This window comes from Meriones unguiculatus, chromosome 15 (genome assembly GCF_030254825.1).
Source record: "Meriones unguiculatus strain TT.TT164.6M chromosome 15, Bangor_MerUng_6.1, whole genome shotgun sequence".
NCBI classification, from domain to species: Eukaryota; Metazoa; Chordata; class Mammalia; order Rodentia; family Muridae; genus Meriones; species Meriones unguiculatus.
This window is the reverse complement of record NC_083362.1, coordinates 62,657,575-62,675,863: the sequence shown is the minus strand read 5'-3', so window position 1 is coordinate 62,675,863 and position 18,289 is coordinate 62,657,575. Positions and strand designations below refer to the sequence as shown.

General features: G+C 42.2%; 1 pseudogene; it reads left to right on the top strand.

The window, feature by feature from the left end:
* The first annotated feature begins 15,831 nt into the window (after nt 1-15,831).
* Nucleotides 15,832-16,709, top strand: LOC110539592 (small ribosomal subunit protein uS5-like; annotated as a pseudogene).
* Nucleotides 16,710-18,289: the final 1,580 nt, after the last annotated feature.

Below are 18,289 nucleotides of genomic sequence, written 5' to 3'. Positions count from 1 at the left end.
AGGAAACTCCCACTTAGATACCGAGTGAGGAGAGCAGCAGAACTGTGATCAGAGGCCTTGCATGGTGCTGCACCTTAAGTCAAGACAGCCCAAGTCTGACCCTTTGACTCCAATACCTCTCCTTTTAGAAATGTGTTCCCCATGTCAATTTATTTACCAGGTTCTGGGGAATAATAGCATTAACTGTCATTCCTTGATGACTTCTGTTCTAACTAATGGGAAAATTACTGATGTGAACAACATGTAAGTATAAATTATAAACAGAGAAGTAACCACAAGGCAGGTAGATTTTTCTTTAATCTTTCATTTCAGCATGCCTTAGGCACTCTTCTGCCCTCCTGACACCCACCTTCAGTGTGCTGAAAATAATGCATGCTTATAAAGCAAAAATTAGAAACTTTGATTCTAATTTGCTACTTGGAGCCTAGAAAATTTGATGGCTTCAGGCCAAGATTGCATTCTACGCTCCTAATTGTACACGATGCTCATCTTTCTTGCAAATAGTCAGAAGTTACGCTAGCCAAAACCATGTACATAATATTGCAAAAAGCATTTGGATTAAAATTCCAAAGCATCAATAAAGGAATTTGTGTCTTCCTGCATTAGGGCCTGCTATAACCAAATGCCTCACACGGGTAAACAATTGGAATGTGTTGCTGAAGGCCCCAGGGAAGGGAAGTTCAAGATGAAGGCAGTGACAGATGTGGTATCTGACAGGAACTCGTTCCTCATAGTGTGTGTGTGTGTGTGTGTGTGTGTGTGTGTGTGTGTGTGTGTGAGCATGGGTGCACACTCGGTGCCCGAGCGTTTGTATAGTGGTGCACATGTCTATGGTATGCATATAGAAGGCAGAAGACAGCGTGGAGTGTCATTCTTCAGGCACCATACACCTTTTACTTGAGATGGGGTCTTTCACTGGCCTTGATACTCATCAAGCAGGCTAGATTGGCAGGCCTGCAAGACCCAGGAATTTTCCGATATAGGCCGACCCAACACTGGGATTACAAGTACATGCCACCAACGTTTCGTTTTGGGTTGTTTGTTTGTTGGGGTGTCTTTGTTTGTTTGTTTGTTTGTTTGTTTGTTTTTTCATGGATTCTGGGGACTCAACTTAGGTCCCTTGCACTTGTAACACAAACAATTTACTAACTGACTTATCTCCCCAGCCCCACACTTGGCAACTCTTTGCTGGGTCCTCACTTGCCAAGAGCTCCCTCAGGCTCTTCTAAAAAGGCCATTAATCCTGCTGGGGAGACCATGGCCCTCATGACCCAATCACTTTCTAGAGGCCCTACCTGGTTCTATTACACTGGAGAATAGATTTCAACATATGAATCTGGGGATAAATATCCAAGTTCAACGAATGAATCTTGGGCATAAGTACCCGCATAAATACCCAAGCCATAGAAAATGCATAAAGGAAAACATCCCCTAATACTGGGCACCATTGTCCTAGAAAGTTATTTTCAAAGCTACTTTCCATTTGGAACAAAAGGCTCTGTCCTGCCTGAGGTAGCCTCTTTCTGAGATGCCTCACAGCAATCCATACTTCTGGGTGATCACATCCTTATAACTTTCGAGACACACTGTACCAGACCTTGATCTATGTAACTAATAGACATGCTAACAAATGACACATTTCCCCATGAGAAAGCCCTCAAGGCAGCAAGGGACCAAGGGATGTTTGCAGTCAACATCCAGGAACCTCAGAAAAACTCAGGCTACTACCAACCGTGTGATAAACTTGAAAAGAATCATTCCTCGACCAAGTTTTGCTCATTAGACACACTCAACAAAACCCTGGAGGCCAGCTCAGCCCTGCTGGATCTTGAACAGGCATCTGACCATCTTCAGAGTACACTTTCTGCATCTGTGCATGTGGGCCACAGTCTCTTTCAATTCATGGTGATTCTGCCATGAAGAAAGAAAAAAAAAAGAGAGAAAGAGAAAGAAAAGGATAACAAACCCTGAAGGGGACAGGCTTGGAGAATTCTTGTTTAAGGTACACATAGCTAATACCTTAGGGATAAAATTTTTATAAGTGTCTGGTTCATAAGGAGTCAAGGAGGTCAGTGAGGAGGTCAGAGAGTTTAGAGCACTGATTGTTCTTCCAGAGGACCTGGGTTCAATTCCCAGCACCCACATGGCAGCTCAGAACAATCTGTAACTCCTCTTCCACCAGGATGGGAAAAAAACACCCATACAAATAAAATAATAACTTAAAAAAAAATTAAAGGAACCTTATAGGCATAAGGTTATTGTGTGATTCAAATGCTAATTTCTGAACTCCCCTCCCCCATATCTGGTTGCAATACTTGTTCTAAGGATCTCCTATCTCAGTGTTGTACAAACATTGCCCCACAACTGTCCCCTGACATGCCAATAAAGCAGCTTACAGCCAATTGCTGAGCAAGGGAGAGAAGAGGGCTAGACTTCCTGCCAGCCAGAGGATGAGGAGTTAGGGGAGGAAGTAACAGGATTTAGCCAAGGCAGAGATGTCCAGGAAGTGTCAGAGAAAGAGCTCAGCAAAGAAAGCTACAAAGTGCAAGTATCTCTGGGATGCATGCTGGGAGGAAGCCAAATTAGTTTAGAGGGTTAAGAATAAAATTAATACTGCTCAAGATTGTGCTGTGACACTTGTTAAACTGACACAATGGAGTTTCAATTATTTGTGTGATAGCCGGGTTAAGAAAGCAGCTAGGTTAAGAGAGAAAATGAGAAACAAGCACAGCGTTATAAAAATAACATTATCAGAACCTATTATTACCCACTTTAAGCATGTATCATATCATACGTTTAATGGATATTAACGGTGTGCCCACCCGGGACAAGGTGTAAGGCTGAGGTGTAATAAAGAGACACACCCCGGGACAAGACAAAGTCTCTGTCCTTGCTGCACTCTGACCCAAAATCAAACACACAATCCTGACTCCATCTTTGGAGTGGACGGCTTTAGCTGGGATAGAGAGCAACCAGGGGGAAAGGCTGATGAAGAACCTCAGAAATGTTCCTAAACCATCTTGCTCTCCAATAATCCTCCTTATGAGCCAAAGACACATAAAAATTCCATCCCTAAGATTTCAGCTATGTGTACCTTAAGCAAGGATTCTCCAAGCCTGTCCCCTTCAGGTGCCTTTGTCTATTTTTTTTTTTTATGGCAGACTTACCATGAAATGAAAGAGACTGTAGTTCACACATGTACAGATGCAGAATGTGAACTCTGAAGATGGAAAGAAGCCTGCCCAACCCCTCAAAGCTGGCCGCAGCAAGAGCCAGCTGAAGCTCATGCCGCCCGGGTTCTGGTCCGGTGCTTTCCCTACTACATCTCACTAATGCCATCAGCCTTGGTCTGCTATGCTTCAGCAGCCTGTGAGAACAGCATGGGGGAGAAATCTCAGAGCACGGCAGAGATTTTAGCTTCGCTCACGCAGAGATGGCTTCATTCAGCAGCCATCCAAGGTCCCTGCTAAGGCTGCTTTCCTTGACTCAATTAGGGAGAACACTGGGGGGAAGATCAGGCCGAGAAATCCTCTGGGCTCTCATCTGTTAATTGAAGCCACTGTCAGATTTTCCACACCATGACAAATGATCAAAGATTCTCTCTCTCTCTCTCTCTCTCTCTCTCTCTCTCTCTCTCTCTCTCTCTCAATATCAGGGCAACATTAGGCTAAGTTACAAGTCAAATATAATACCATCTATTTCAAAATGGAAATAAAACAGTCAAATAGGACCTAAACATTTAGATATGTTCAGAGTTTGAAGCCAAGGAGCATCCATTTCTCAAGGTAGAAGAGAAATCTCATTTGGGACTATTGTGTGGGATCCTATGAGCTGGGTGTTGGCCCAGACCCTCCCTGCCATGTCTCAGTCCCCTACTGTGTAAATGACATGCAAGGTCCTTGGGTCCTTTGAGCCCTGGATGCTTCAGTGGCTGGCAAATTATCAGCCTGTATCTATATTGACATTCGTGTTCTTGACTTAATGGTTAATTTACTTAATGAGAAGCTTCTGTCCTCCTTAAAGAGAATGGAATGTCAAATGCACTGGACTGGGTGTTATAATAGATGAGAGGACAGGGAAGGTTTCCTCGTTCCCAGACCCAACTGTGTGCATTTCACTCATTTCCTAAGTGCTTGGGTTTGGTTCCTTATGATTGGGATACGGTTTAAGTGTGTCCAGCAAAGATTCACATACTGGTGTGTGGTGATGCAAAGGGGTAGTCGAGCTTTTGAGAGCAGAGGACAGCAGAAGGTAGTGAGGATATTAGGGCCACCATCCTCACATGGGGTTGATGTTCTCTCAAGAGTCTTGCTAGTTCCTGTGAGAGTGAACTATGGTAAATTAAAAAAAAAAAAAAAAACCAAACAGTAATCCTGGCACCTGCATTCTCCCATTTCTTGACTCCCATGCAGTCCATTCCTCTTGTACTTGTTCTGTCTTGATGTCATCTGCTATGCTATGATGTAACTAGACACCAGAATCAAGTAAATGTTAGTGCCATGTTCTTGGGCCTGTAGACTTGTGAGAAAGCTATGCCTCTTTTCTTTATTCATTGTCTCGTAGTGAGTATTGTGTTATAGCAAACAACAATAGAGGTGGATTGGTGCATTTTCTATTCTGTGAGTGCCTGGTCCCAGAGTAGGGCAAGAGTGACCAGCTGAAATGAATACCCTACCCCCAAATCTACACCACACCAATCCAACAAACAAATACCATAAACAAGTCATAATAAGCTAAGATCTTGCAGCTCCTGAAGTTGAATGAAGATATTAAGAACCAAAATAAGCACCAATTAATGAATTTCCTGGCTATTCATAGGCATTATTTCCCAACAACGGAAGAAAATTTAAGTTGAATTGAGCTGGGATTCCAGAATGACTGGCGTGTTTCCTGTCACAGGCACCCAACCCCACACTAAGACCACCAGTGGATGGAGAAAGAGCTGAAAGCAGAAATTCTGGAGCCTAGCCATTGGGTGTGGATCCTGGCTAGTCTCTCACTAGCATGGCCGTGGGAACAGTTGTCAGTCTTTCCTGTTCACCACTTTTCTCATTCTCAGAATGAAGATAGAAATGGTATTTCCTAGTATTGCTGTGAGGCCTAAACAAACTGACTCATTGAAAAGATGTAGGGAGATTTGTCCTACCCAGAGGCTACACGGACACTGAAAAAATGGTCCTGCTATAAGCAGATTTTCTATTTCCAGAAAGTTTCCCATTTTGGGATCAGAGCCACAATGGAACTGAATCTTTCCCCCCCTTTCTTTTTACATTAAAGAGAAACTCTAATAAAGGCTAGAGGTGTTTAACAAAGCACAGTAAGTCATATCATTAAAATAAAAGAAAAATGGGAGTATCAATATTTTATTCTTTAATTACATGTATTTATGTGTATATGGAAGGGGCATGAATGCCAGCATAAATGTGTGGAGGTTAGAGGACCATGTAGTCCTAGGAATTGAACTCAAGGAGCCAGGCTTGGCATCAGACACGTTTATCTACTGAGCCATCTCACAAACCCTCAGTATCTCCCATCCCTCTTTAATCTACTTTCACACCTATAAACATGTGTTTATGGATAAGACTGTGAACCCCATGGAGGTGTAAACCCAGCTTTTCTTAATATCTGTGATGCCACACACCTGGAATAATATCACAGAGCAAGTGAATACCCAATAAATAGTACATTAAAAATAACTCAGTCTATTTGGAGGTCCTCACTCTACCTTTTGTTTTGGATTCTGGAGATCAAACCGAGGGCCTACACATGCTAGACAAGAGCTCTTCCACTGAGCTACCCATATTTTCTCAAAATTATAAGTGAAGCATAAGGTTGAGATCTGTATAAATATGCATATGATTTTATAAACACAGAGAGAAGAAAGGACCACAAGGGCAGCTGTGAACAAACTGAATAAGACTCCGGGTCCTATTCCACTTGTAGTAAGAAGCAACTTTCCAGGGATACAGATGCTCCAGGGCAGGGCAAAGAGCTAATTTCCACCATGCTTTCAGAGTTCAAAACTCCAGATTCTGCACTCCTCACTTAGGTATTGCTGTTTCTAGTCCAAAAGTCACCAGTAAGTCTAAATAAAATTCACCACAGAGCAAATACCCCCGAGTCCCATTTATGCTGGTCTAGGCACAGAAAGAGGTCAAATAGCATAACCACTTCATGTTTTTCTTCCCACTCAGAGCCAAGACAGTCTCTGCTGATTCACATTATCCTAGGCAAACTGCAAAGTTCCTTCAGGCCACAGAGGAGGACATTGCAGCCAGTCCTGAAGAGACCTGATAAGCTAAGGTCAGATGGAACGAGAGGAGGACCTCCCCCTATCAGTGGACTTAGAGAGAGGCAGGGAGGAGATGAGGGAGAAAGGGTGGAATTGGGAGGGAATGAGAGAGGGAGCTACAGCCGGGATACAAAGTAAACAAACTGTAATTAATATAAAAGATAATAAATAAGTAAATAAGAATTTGAGAGAGAGAGAAAGAGAGAGAGAGAGAGAGAGAGAGAGAGAGAGAGAGAGATGACTATTCTTAGATACACAGCACACATTCACCAGAGCTCTGCCCTTGATTTCGGTCCATTGACAGCTTTTGAATGTCACTTTAGGTAGCCCAGATGTCCAACAGGAGGAGATCTGTGAAACTGGAATACGCAGGTTAGGGCCAGTAGTATTGCCTTCCAGAGCACAGGAAGGCAAATTTGGACAAGAATTGTATGTGACAAAATATCAAATGTGCTTTCACCAAAGATGAGTAGAAATGTTAATAGACCTGTACAGCAATTTAGAATTTTTTTCTCTCACACAAAGACTTTGGGAATAAGGAGGCATTTAACAAGCAGCTAAGGAGTTTAAAGTCAGGTTCTTTTAGCTAACCAGAAAGATTACCCACGATATGAGACTAGAAACACCTTGTTTGAAGGAAGCAATTAAGGAAAAAAATGGTAAGGGTAAGAGGGGTCCATAAGAAACAGAAAATATGGCTGGAGGTGTGACTCAGTGGCAGAGAGTTTGTCTAGCAGACTAGAGAGAGGCTCTGGGTTTGAGCCTCACTCAGACTAAAGGGATAGAAAGTAAAGGAAAGAGGGAGGGAGAGAGGGGGAGGGAAGGAAGTAGAAAATGAGGGAGGGAGGGAGGTCCCTATGTAAGGTCTACATTTTAGCTTCAATATGCTAAAGAATATTTGGAAGATCTCTACTTCTGTTTTCTGTGTATTTTCTTCAGTTTGCCTTGCATTCTTTTTAAGGGCACAGATCATCTTTTTGGTCAAAGTTTAGTTTCAGGGCCGATGCTAATGTCATCAGGGAAGCTTCTGGAAAATCTTCTCAGACCACAGCAGTGGTCTGAGCCACAAGTGAGCTACACCATTACAGTGTGAAATACCAAGCTCTTGCTCTGCTTTGGCAGATAGGTTCCCAGAGATGTGAGCAAATCCTTAAATAAAGATTTAAACAATTTCCTGGGTCTGGTCACAGCTGCTGTATGGAAGAGACCAGAGATCTCAGTGTCTCACACAAGATCAGATAGCTTTTTGTCCCTCATTTAAACAAAAATAGTACTAATATTTGCTAAAAATGAATTAACTGATGTTCCCTTTTCTAGGTGTGAGACCAGTTGAGTAACTGTTTTCAGAGAGGGTGTGGAGAAGAACTGGCTGAGTGAGGAAGCCAAGGGCTGCTATGGCTGGTTGGCAATTATCAGAGAACTGGGTCAGTTCTTTGGTCCAAGTTACACACCTGCTACCTACCACCCCACAAATCCTTATCCTACACTGAACTCAGGAACAGAAGGCTGGAGGGACAGTGCAGGGGGAAAACACGCGCCTTGCAAAGAATATGTGGTCCAGACATAATCCCAGCACATAGGAGACAGAATCACTAAAGCAAGCTGCTTGAAACTGCAAGGTACCAGTTCAGGGTGAGACCTTGCCTTAATATATAAGGTAGAGAACGAGGAGGAAGACACTGATGTCAACCTTGGGCACACACACACACACACACACATACACACACACACTCATGTGCACCTAAACACACACAGGTGCCCACATATGCAAACATGCATACAGATACATATATACCATGCACACATGCGTATGCAAATATATATTAATAAATTAAAATGAAAGCCAATTCTTTCCCCTTAAGGACTGAATTTAGAAGTCCTTGGTGTTGCTTCCTCTATTACTTCCTCCCCATTGCCCAAAGACAGTCTGGGAAATGTAGTCTTTGAACAGGTAACCATGGAACCAACTAAAAATTTTATTTATATGAACTTCTAGTCACAAAGATTAAAGGAAAGCTGGGGACCTCTGTGATATTTTGATTCTCTAATCTGTTCCTGTGGCTCATAAACAGGCATTGCTTTAAAGACGGAGTTAAAGGGGCAGAGAGAGGCACCAACAACAGGCCTAAGCCCATGGATCAAATAATTATACTGTATTACAGCTACTTCTGAGGTCGGTGATCAAACTGTGTTTGTGCAATCGGGTGTCCTTCATTTCAAGAAGCACATCCTGAAGAATTTACAGGGACAGAGCCATTGTGTCTGCAGAATTTTCTCAAGCACTCAAATGAAGGGAGAGAACAAACGTGGTAAAACATTCACATTTCGAGCCCCTAGATGAAAGGAATAGGAAAAGACTTTGTGCCGTTCTTGCGACTTAGCTGTAGCGCTGAAGTTCTGTCAAAATAAAGAGTTAAAAACAGTACTAGCTTAGTTCTGACTGGAATTAACTTATTAGATTTTTTTAAATGTGGTTCATTTGCAGTTTAGTTATTATATAATACCTTAGTTGAACTCAAAGTGCAGACAGTTTAGCAACTCTTGTTTCTATATTCAGTTTGAGGAGCCAGGGATTGGACTCAAGGCTTCAAGCATGCCCAGCAAACACTGTACTACTCGCTGAATGGTCCTCCTGGCCTATGTTTAATTTAAGCCCTTTGTCCCCTTAGCCCCACATATTGCAGTCATGAGAGTTAAAATAAGGATACTCTTTGCAACACTGGGTATGATGAGAAGCCAAGGACAGCCAGGTTTGGCTATAATCCCAGTACTCAGGAAGCAGAGGCAGAAACATCCCCAGCTGAAGACCGGCATGGATTACATAATGAGACACTGTCTCACTGAGACAAGAGGACTAGGCCACATGTAGATACAATTAGGCACACCACTCTCGGAGATGCTTCAAGAATTCCAGGACCAAGTACAGACTGTCCAGCTTCTCCACCCACCTGGAGAAGTCTTGCATTCTTCCTCCAGTTTGTTCAGACTTAACATCCCCGTGACACATTTTCTGAGTTTCTGTTCTGAGACTCTCAGGCCCTCTCAGTTCTTAAACCCAGTTCAGCACCAGAAATAGCTTTATTCTTGTCAAAGCAAAGTTTTCCTGGTGACCAGGAAACAACTACCGAGTGTCTATTTTTATGCACAAATGCTCTCTACAGAGGAAGAACACGGAAGCACTCTTTCCCATCTTGCCTATGCCCTTGATCTCATAACGGTCACAAGCAGACTAACTTGCAGACTCGTGCCTACCTCTGTGATGACATCGACCTTTAGCATGGGGTAGGCAATGTCATAAAAATAGACACACATCTAACACAGCCACTTTCCTGCTCAGATGTCTGCTCAGACAGGCATTTATAGCTCACCTGAAGAAGCACCTGGCTTCCCGCTAAGTTGGTTGCCACCATCTTACGATTTTCTCCCATGATGATGATAACACATCATCAGGCCTAGAAACCCTAAGCATCTGAGGAACCAAAGAACCAATGCTAGGCAGCAACATTTCATATTTATTTGGCATCTGCCTATACAGCAAGGTGATGAAACCCAAGTATTCTGGCTTGAGTCTAAACTCTGTCACTTGCTACAATGTGGCGTTGATACTTCCTTTCTTTTCTTCTTGCTTTAAGGCTGTGTGTGTGTGTGTGTGTGTGTGTGTGTGTGTGTGTGTGTGTTCTGGAATTATTTGTTAAAGGATTACAAATATGAAACAGTATTATTTGTAACATTTTTTTTTGTTCTAGTTTCATTTCTCTTCCTGTGATAAAGCATTCTAACAAAAGCAACTTAGGGGAAAAAAAAGATTTACTTCAGCTCAAAAAAGATTGACTTCAGTTCCAGTGCCTATTTAGAACCTATTATAGCAGGAAAGCCAAGGCAGCAGGAATTTAAAACAGCTATTTCATCATAACTACAGTCAAAAGCAGGGAGAAATGAGTATATGCATGCTTCCTAGTATTTAGCTTACTTTCTTTACTCGTATACAGTCTAGGGTCCAAGCCAAGGGAATGGTGCCACTCACAGTGGACTGGCTTTTCCCACATCAATTAATGTAACCAAGACAGTCCCCCACAGGTACACTCACAAGCCAAACTAATAAAAAAAAAAAAAACCCTTCACTAAGATTTTTTTTTCCCCAGTGACTATATCCAATTGGCAGTGATAACTATTGATTATACCACATGAGGACTCTTAGAATGTGAAGAACAGATCAAGAGTTTAACAAGAAGCTCCTGGTTGAATTTCTAGCTCCATATTAACTACACGTCTCCTCTGCAGCTTTGTCAAATAACTTCCCCTTCCCGGTCCCACTTCATCATCTGTGAAATGAAAGTGTTGAAGCGGATGAGCTCTTGGCCAACACACACATCAACAGACCAAGTCTAAGCCAAACACAGAGATGGAAACGAATCAAAGCAAAGTGTGTCTGCTTTTCTAAAAGACTACACTCTAAAATAATTTTTAAAATGCAAAAAAAAGACATGGTTTATTGATGATGACACTCTTTCCTAAAACTCTCACAGCCTGCTTTTCCATTAACAAGTGAGTTTCAGTGCATTGTTTTTAGAACAAGATTTTACACAAATCATTCATAGGTAAAGACTCTTAGTTGCAGAGTGACTAATGACTGAGGACTGCCTACATTCTTACATCTACACGTATCTGTGTGCAGACATAGTTGGACACACACACACACACTCCCCTCATTGATCCTCATAGGTATCAATGCTCATGAAGGTACGGTAAACAGACATGGGTGTGTTGATGTATACCAAGCACCACTTTCACAAACATTCATTTCCATTATCTTTAAAGCCTCTTTCCACAAAACTGAAACATTCAGAGGGGGAAATAAATTACTTAATAACAAGGGCTCTTCAGTGACCAGGAAGGCAGGACATCTGACCTGATGACAGCTCGTATTTTGTGGTGATGATTGCTAGTCCTTGACATCCAAATTGATTTCAAAGGTACAATACTTCACCCACTGGTATTTTTTTTAAAACGGAACATGACTTTCAAAATGACTGCCAGTTCTGCTTTGCTTAGAAGATATGCAAAACCTCGGCATAGTCCCTTTGCACTAAAACCTTTCTTATAGCCTTCTGCCATGGTATATGTCATCAGGAAGGCAGAAGCATGGGGACCACAAGTTCAAGGCCAGCCTAGGCTATAGAGTAAGATCCTGTCTCCAAAAACAGTATGTCTTATATGATATTTGTTATTTGAGATGAATAACTACTAAATATCACATCCATGAACCACCTTCCATAACTTCTGTATACCAGCCATTTGCTCACAATTCTGTTTAAATTTCTTTTTAATTAAGCTGTAGACATAAATTCAACCTTCAGCTTGTTATTTAAATAATAATTGTAACAATTAACCCATAAGTGTTTTATCACTAACAATTATTAAATAATAACTTGTATGCTCATTAACATAATAAGTCTCATTAATTGCATGCTGTCTCACAATGAGATTAACCTATGATCAGACAGAAAGCATAGGCTAAAGCTGAATCAAAAAACAGCTTTCAAGCCAGCTGGGAAATTTTTCAAAAAGTTAGGCTTTACAAGGCAGGAGTAGGACTTGGGGAAGTAAGGGAGACCCCATGTCAGATCACAGTGTCACAACATCAATTAAAGCCAGAAAGGTACAAAGAGCGCTGGTGCAACTTTGAAAAATAATATTATCAGGTATGGTGCTTTGAATGAAAACAAATGAGCCCCATAGGCTTATGTGAATGTTTTGTCCCCAGTTTAGAAACTGAGAAGAATTAGGAGATGTGACCTTGTTGAACGTATGTCGTTGGGGACAGGCTCTGAAGTTTCAAAAGCCCATGCATTCTCACTCTCTCTGTATCTGCCTGGGGATCATGTGTAAGCTCTCAGCTATGACTCCAGAGCCATGCCTGTCTCTCTACTGCTGTGATCCCTGGCATGATGGTCATGGACTCGCCCTTTGAAACTGTAAGCCCTAATTAAATGCTTTCTCTTCTAAGTTGTCTTGGTATCACAGCGATAGGAAAGTAACTGAGACATTAGGAAAATATTACCCAGCTAAAAATTTTTAGGAACGATCCATAGAGCCAAAGCTGTGATTTTGGTATGACAGAAGGTTCTCTATCAGCCACGTAGGTCCTGGAATCCATATATCATGTTAGTTTGCTGATAACTCCTGAGTTTTATAACTCAGCCCATTCAGTTGCTATAACAAGATGCTTTGGACTTGATAATTCAAAAGCAATAGAATTTTAAGAGCGGAGAGGGTAGCTTAATGGTAGAACATTTGCAAAAGTCCTGGCTTCAATCCCTGGAATCACTGAAAAATTAAACAACAGAATTTTATTGCTTATAGTTCTGGAGGTTGGAAAGTCCAAATTAAGGTCTTAAAAAATTCAGTATCTAGTGAAGATTTGCTCTCTACCTCCTGGGTATCACCTTCTTATTGTCTCCTCCTGTGGTAGAAACAGCACGAAGGCCCCTTTGTAAGGGCTCTAATTGTATTCCTACTATCTCACTGAGTATTAAATGTCACTATCAGGATCTGAGAGAGACTTTCTTCAGCCACAACATACTGATACTAAATGTTCTGAGGTTAAATTGTAACTGCTTATCTTCTGGTATATTTTTCTCATCACTGTTTTTCTGCCCACCATCGTGTGTGTGTGTGTGTGTGTGTGTGTGTGTCTTTGTGTGATGCACACATAAGTATATCCTGTCTTTTCTTTGGGCTTCTGATCTTCATTCTCTCGTGTCTCAGTAACACAGACTTTAATTAGTTCTTTTGTCCCTTTATCCTCTGATGATAGAATTAGATTGGCTAGTTGTACTACTCTGTCTCTTATTTCTACCTTAACTTTGATAGTTAATGTTTTGGCCTCTTAAGTAGGTAGCCACTGTGTTCTCTGAAGGTTGGACCGTTGATGGGTTCATGAATACTCCTCTGACCTCTTCTTCTATTTTCAAAAGAATGTAGTGTTTCTTCAAGACATCCTGAATAAGTCCCAAGCTTCTTGTGTGGTAGTTGATCCGAAGCCACCATGTATTTAGATGTTAATTGTTTGCCCCACCCCCACCCCGAGGTTCATACTGTTCTGCAAGCAAAGTCTGACCATATATCAAGTGATTTTGTGTAACCTTGCCTCCAAAATTATCCCAATTGGCTAAATAAAGTTGCCTACATTTAGGTTGGGCATGAGTGAGGCAGAAGGAGCTAAGGATTACAGGCTTTGGAGGCAAGAGGATCATGGAAGGAAGGAGAAGTGCAGAAGAGGAGAGAGAGAAAGAAGAGTCTCCATGAGTTAGGGTAAAGGAGTACCACATGACAGGGAGGGACTTGCTCTGAAGATTGGGGATGGAAAGAAGCAGCCCAGAGGAAAAGCATGAGCAAGTATTTATGGGAATGATGGATAGGGAAAAGGATGGATGGGGAAAAAGCAAAAGGCATGGGATGTGGGGCTGGGAGGTAACAAGGTAGCTTAGGGGTTTTATATCTGCCCATCCCCAGAGTTGAAGGCATATTAAAAATTTAACAAGTATCTGTGTCTTTTATTGATATCATAGTAGGTTAAATAATAACCATCATTATGTGGATTAATAGTAAATATTAACAACCTTCTTCTATAGCATCCCTGGTCTGCCTTTCAGGGCTCACTGCAGTTCATTTCAGACTATTTTATGGCCACTTATACTACCCATAGTGGTTTGAGTTGACATTATATTATTTAAATGGCTTCTAGAACTTTTTCTCATTCTTTTCCAACTGAGCTGATCATTTTGAATGGACTCTTCTTTCCTCCTTATACTTTAGGTGTATTCCTCTGTCCCTGTGAACTATGCTCTGTGTTCATAGTTCCTCCATCTACAGTTCTTATGATTCTGCTGCTGCCGTTCACTGGTGCTCCAGCTCTCAGTAGCCTTACTTCCTCAGAGGCCTTGTTATTTGTGGGCAAGTTTATCTCCATTAGAACACAGCAAGGAGTTATGTGACACCGGGATTTGGTGGTTTGTTCCTCCAGGAAAGGTAAGTGTTCTGTGCTTTTAGGTATCCAGGGACACTGGTGCCTTGAAATGACTTTAAACTTCATTCTTGTGATCTTCAGCCCTTCCACAGTATGTGTATCCTCGCCCTGGATCCTCAAAGGCCTGGCTAGCACTGTGAATTCTCAGAAGAGAACTTTTCCCTCATCTAAGCCAAAGCTGGGATAGCACATCCTTTTGCTCCATTTGAATGATTTTATTTCTTGGTCACGCTTTCAGTAGGCATGGTGTTCTACAGGCATCCTAAGGTTTAGTGGAGTCATTACAACCCAACTCTCTACTGGTCCTGCATTTTGTCTTTTGCTCCACTCCACCACCACCACCCCAGCCTCCACCCCCACCCCACACACCCACCAAGTATCACTAAGATCAGAAGATACATCCAGCTACTGCCTTTAGGTCCTTTTGTATTGTCTCAGCCCTCTGGGTTGTTTTCTGTTTTCACTGTGTTTGATGTCCCTGAGAAATACCTCTCCTTTCCCTTCAGTCTAGCCATCCATCGAGGAGATTTTTCTTTCTATTTTATGCAGCAGCTCTGGCTGCTTTGGCATGAGATTTCAAGATGGCAAATTCACAATAGTGCATAAAACAGAAGACCTGTATTGGACAGTGTGTTGCAGGCAGTCTCTTACCTTTGAGAGCCTTGCTATGATTATAGTCATTTTTTTTTACAGAGGTTAACAGCAAAGCATTTTGGGATTGAACTTATGTACACACTTGGCCCAAGGATGCAGATTCTTGCTGAAGTGCTCCAGAGCAGGAAGATCATATATTTTTTTAAACCTAAAATGTCAAAAAGTAAACATCTGGGTCTCCTTAGGCCATCTAGTCTCCATCGCAACAACTCTGACGTATACAATCCACTATCCAGCTTATATAAACACATGAGTATAATACAAGTGGGGATTTTACTCTTACTTGCTGGAATCTGAATTTTACACAATTTTCACATCATGAAATATTCTTCTTTTTTTTAAGGTTTTGAGATTTATTTTTATGTGTGGGGGTGTTCTGCCTGAATGGATGTCTGTGTCTATGAATTCTGAGTGTGCAGTGCCTGCAGAGGACAAAAGAGAACATTAGATCCCCCTGGAACTGGAGTTACAGACAGCTGTGAAGCACCATGTGGGTGCTGAGAATCAAGCCAGAGTCCTTTGCAAGAGCAGACACAGCTCTTAACCGCTGAGCCATCTCTCCACCCCTGAAATATTCTTTAAGAAAAAAAAATTCATGTTTTTTAATTAAGTGGAAGCTTTTTATTATTAGTTTTTTATTTATTTTTTAAATTACAATTTATTCATTTTGTATCCCAGCTGTAGCCCCCTCCCTTGTCCACTCCCAATTCCGCCCTCCCTCCCTCTTCTCCCATGCCCCTCCCCTGGTCCACTGATCATTAAGGTCCTTCTCTCCTTCTGTCCAACCCATTTTTTACTTCTTCCTCCTCCTCCTCCTCTTCCCCCTCCTCTTCCTTCTCCTTGTCTTTCCTCTTCTTTTGGAAAACACCATATTGCTGATGACACCAGTGCAGCAGGACGGCCTGAAGGACCCAGGGGCCCAGGATTAGGAGGTCCCATCGGCTTCCCTGGAGGATTCATCAGTGGTCTTAGGAGCTGCCATAGTGACTGAAGCTGTGGCCAAGGTCGAGGACGCTAGGTTCATGAAGGTAAAGCCAAAGATAAAAAGTGGATACCTATCACCAAGCTGGGCCACCTGGTTAAAGACATGAAGATCAAGTCCTCGGAGAACACCTACCTGCTCTCTGTGCCCATTAAGGAGTCTGAAATTATTGACTTTTTCCTGGGTATACCCTAAAAATCATGCCAGTGCAGAAGCAGACACTGGCTGGTCAGCGGACCAGGTTCAAGGCTTTTGTCGATATCGGGGACTACAATGGTCACATTGTTCTTGCTATTGAGTGCTCCAAGGAGGCAGGCACTGCCATCTGAGGGGCCATCATTTTGGCCAAGCTTTCCATCATCCCTGTGCAGAGACACTACTGGGGGAACAAGATTGGCAAGCCCCATACTGTTCGTGCAAGGTGACAGGCTGCTTTGTTTTGATGCATCTCACCCCTGCCCCCAGAGACACTGGCATCATCTCTGCTCCTGTGCCCAGGAAGCCACTGACGATGGCTGGTATTGATGACTGCTACATATCAGCCAAGGGCTGCGCTGCCAACCTGGGCAACTTTCCAAGGCCACCATTGACACCATTGATGTCATCTCCAAGACCTACAGCTACCTGACCCCCAACCTCTGGAAAGAGACTGTGTTCACTAAGTCTCCCCTTATCGGGAATTCACTGATCATCTTGTGAAAATCCACACCAGAGTCTCTATTCAGAGGATCCAGGCTCCAGCTTGTGACTAACACACACACACACACACACACACACACACACACACACACACACACACATACACACATACATATATATATGAAAAATTAATTTTTTCAACCATTAAATGTTAGAGGCTGTAGAGATGCTTCAGTGGATAAAGTGCCTGTTGTACAAGTGAGCTTGGGTCTCCTGCACGGGTGTGGAAAGCGGGATTTGGTGGAGCATGCAGACAGGAAGACTTCTGGAGCTCACCTATCAGCTCATCTTCCCTAACTGGTGAAAGTCAAGTTCAGTGAGGAACCTTTTCTTAAAAAGAGAGAAGAGAGCTTTGGAGTATAACCAATATTGACTTCTATCTTCCACGCATGCATGTAATATGTGTGTAGGTATAAACACACAGACACACACAGAGACACACACACACACACGCAACACATACACTCAAAGTGAAAATAAATGTAAAAGTCATTCTTGCCCCACGAGCTACTTAAAAACAGGCAGCAGCCTAGGCCTTGAGTGTATAGTTGGACTCTGCTCAAGACCATTAGCAATTAAAGGATGTCTATCAGAAGCATTTGTGGAACATCTTTAAAAAAGAAACAAAGAAAAATGCTCTCGCCCACATTAGACTTACCATTTGAAAAGTGCTACCAAAGGAACCCAAGGTTGTACTTAAAAAAGTAAGTTTACATTCCATAGGTGATTCTGATAAGCCTTCTTTATTGGTCTACTTTACATGGCAACAACAAAATACCAGAGGCTGGGTACTTTATAAAGAAAAAAGGTGTGTGCAGTTCACTGCGGAAGCTGATGAAAGTCCAAACAGCTCACTGCCAGCTCTGGTGCACATGCACTTGGACAAAACAGATGTCACTACAGCAGATGTCACCATGGCAGGAGAGCATGCCAGCAGGAGAGGTCACAGGGGAAGACAGGAAGTGAGAAACACAGCCTTGCAGAAATAATCAGGGTCCCCTGAGACTTACCTTAGTCCCTTCCATGATCTAATGAGCTCCCACTAGACCCCACCCATTAAAGGCCCCATCACCTCTGTACATTACTATATTGAAAGAACAGTACCTCTCAGCACATGACTCTTTAGGGGGAGACAATTAAGCAATGGATATATAAACCATGGTTTAGGATATCATAATTCATTTTTATAGATTTCACTTCTACTTGGTCTTCAGAGGAATCTCCAACCAACACAGTCAATTGTCCATCGTCACCTCATTTCTCTGACTCCAAACAAAGTCACTAATTCCCTAGCCAGAAACCTATCACAATGCAAAAATAAATACACGAATAAAAAGAATCGTAAGATACCTCAGGCCAGCAAAAACACACACACAAATACTAATGTTTGATGAAAAAGACATCACAAATCAAAAAGGAGAAGGAATTCATCAGAAAAAAAAATCGTTTGGGAATTCGGAAACAAAAACATTTTCTATCCCTATCTCACACCAGTCTTGGAAATAAATACCAGATGCGCTAAAGGGTAGAATGTGAGAGAATTAAGCCAGAGGAAGAAACTGAAAGTCAATTGAAGCAAATGTTTGTCAAATTCTCTGGAGTGAAAAGGAATTTCCGAGCTTAAAAGCTTAGA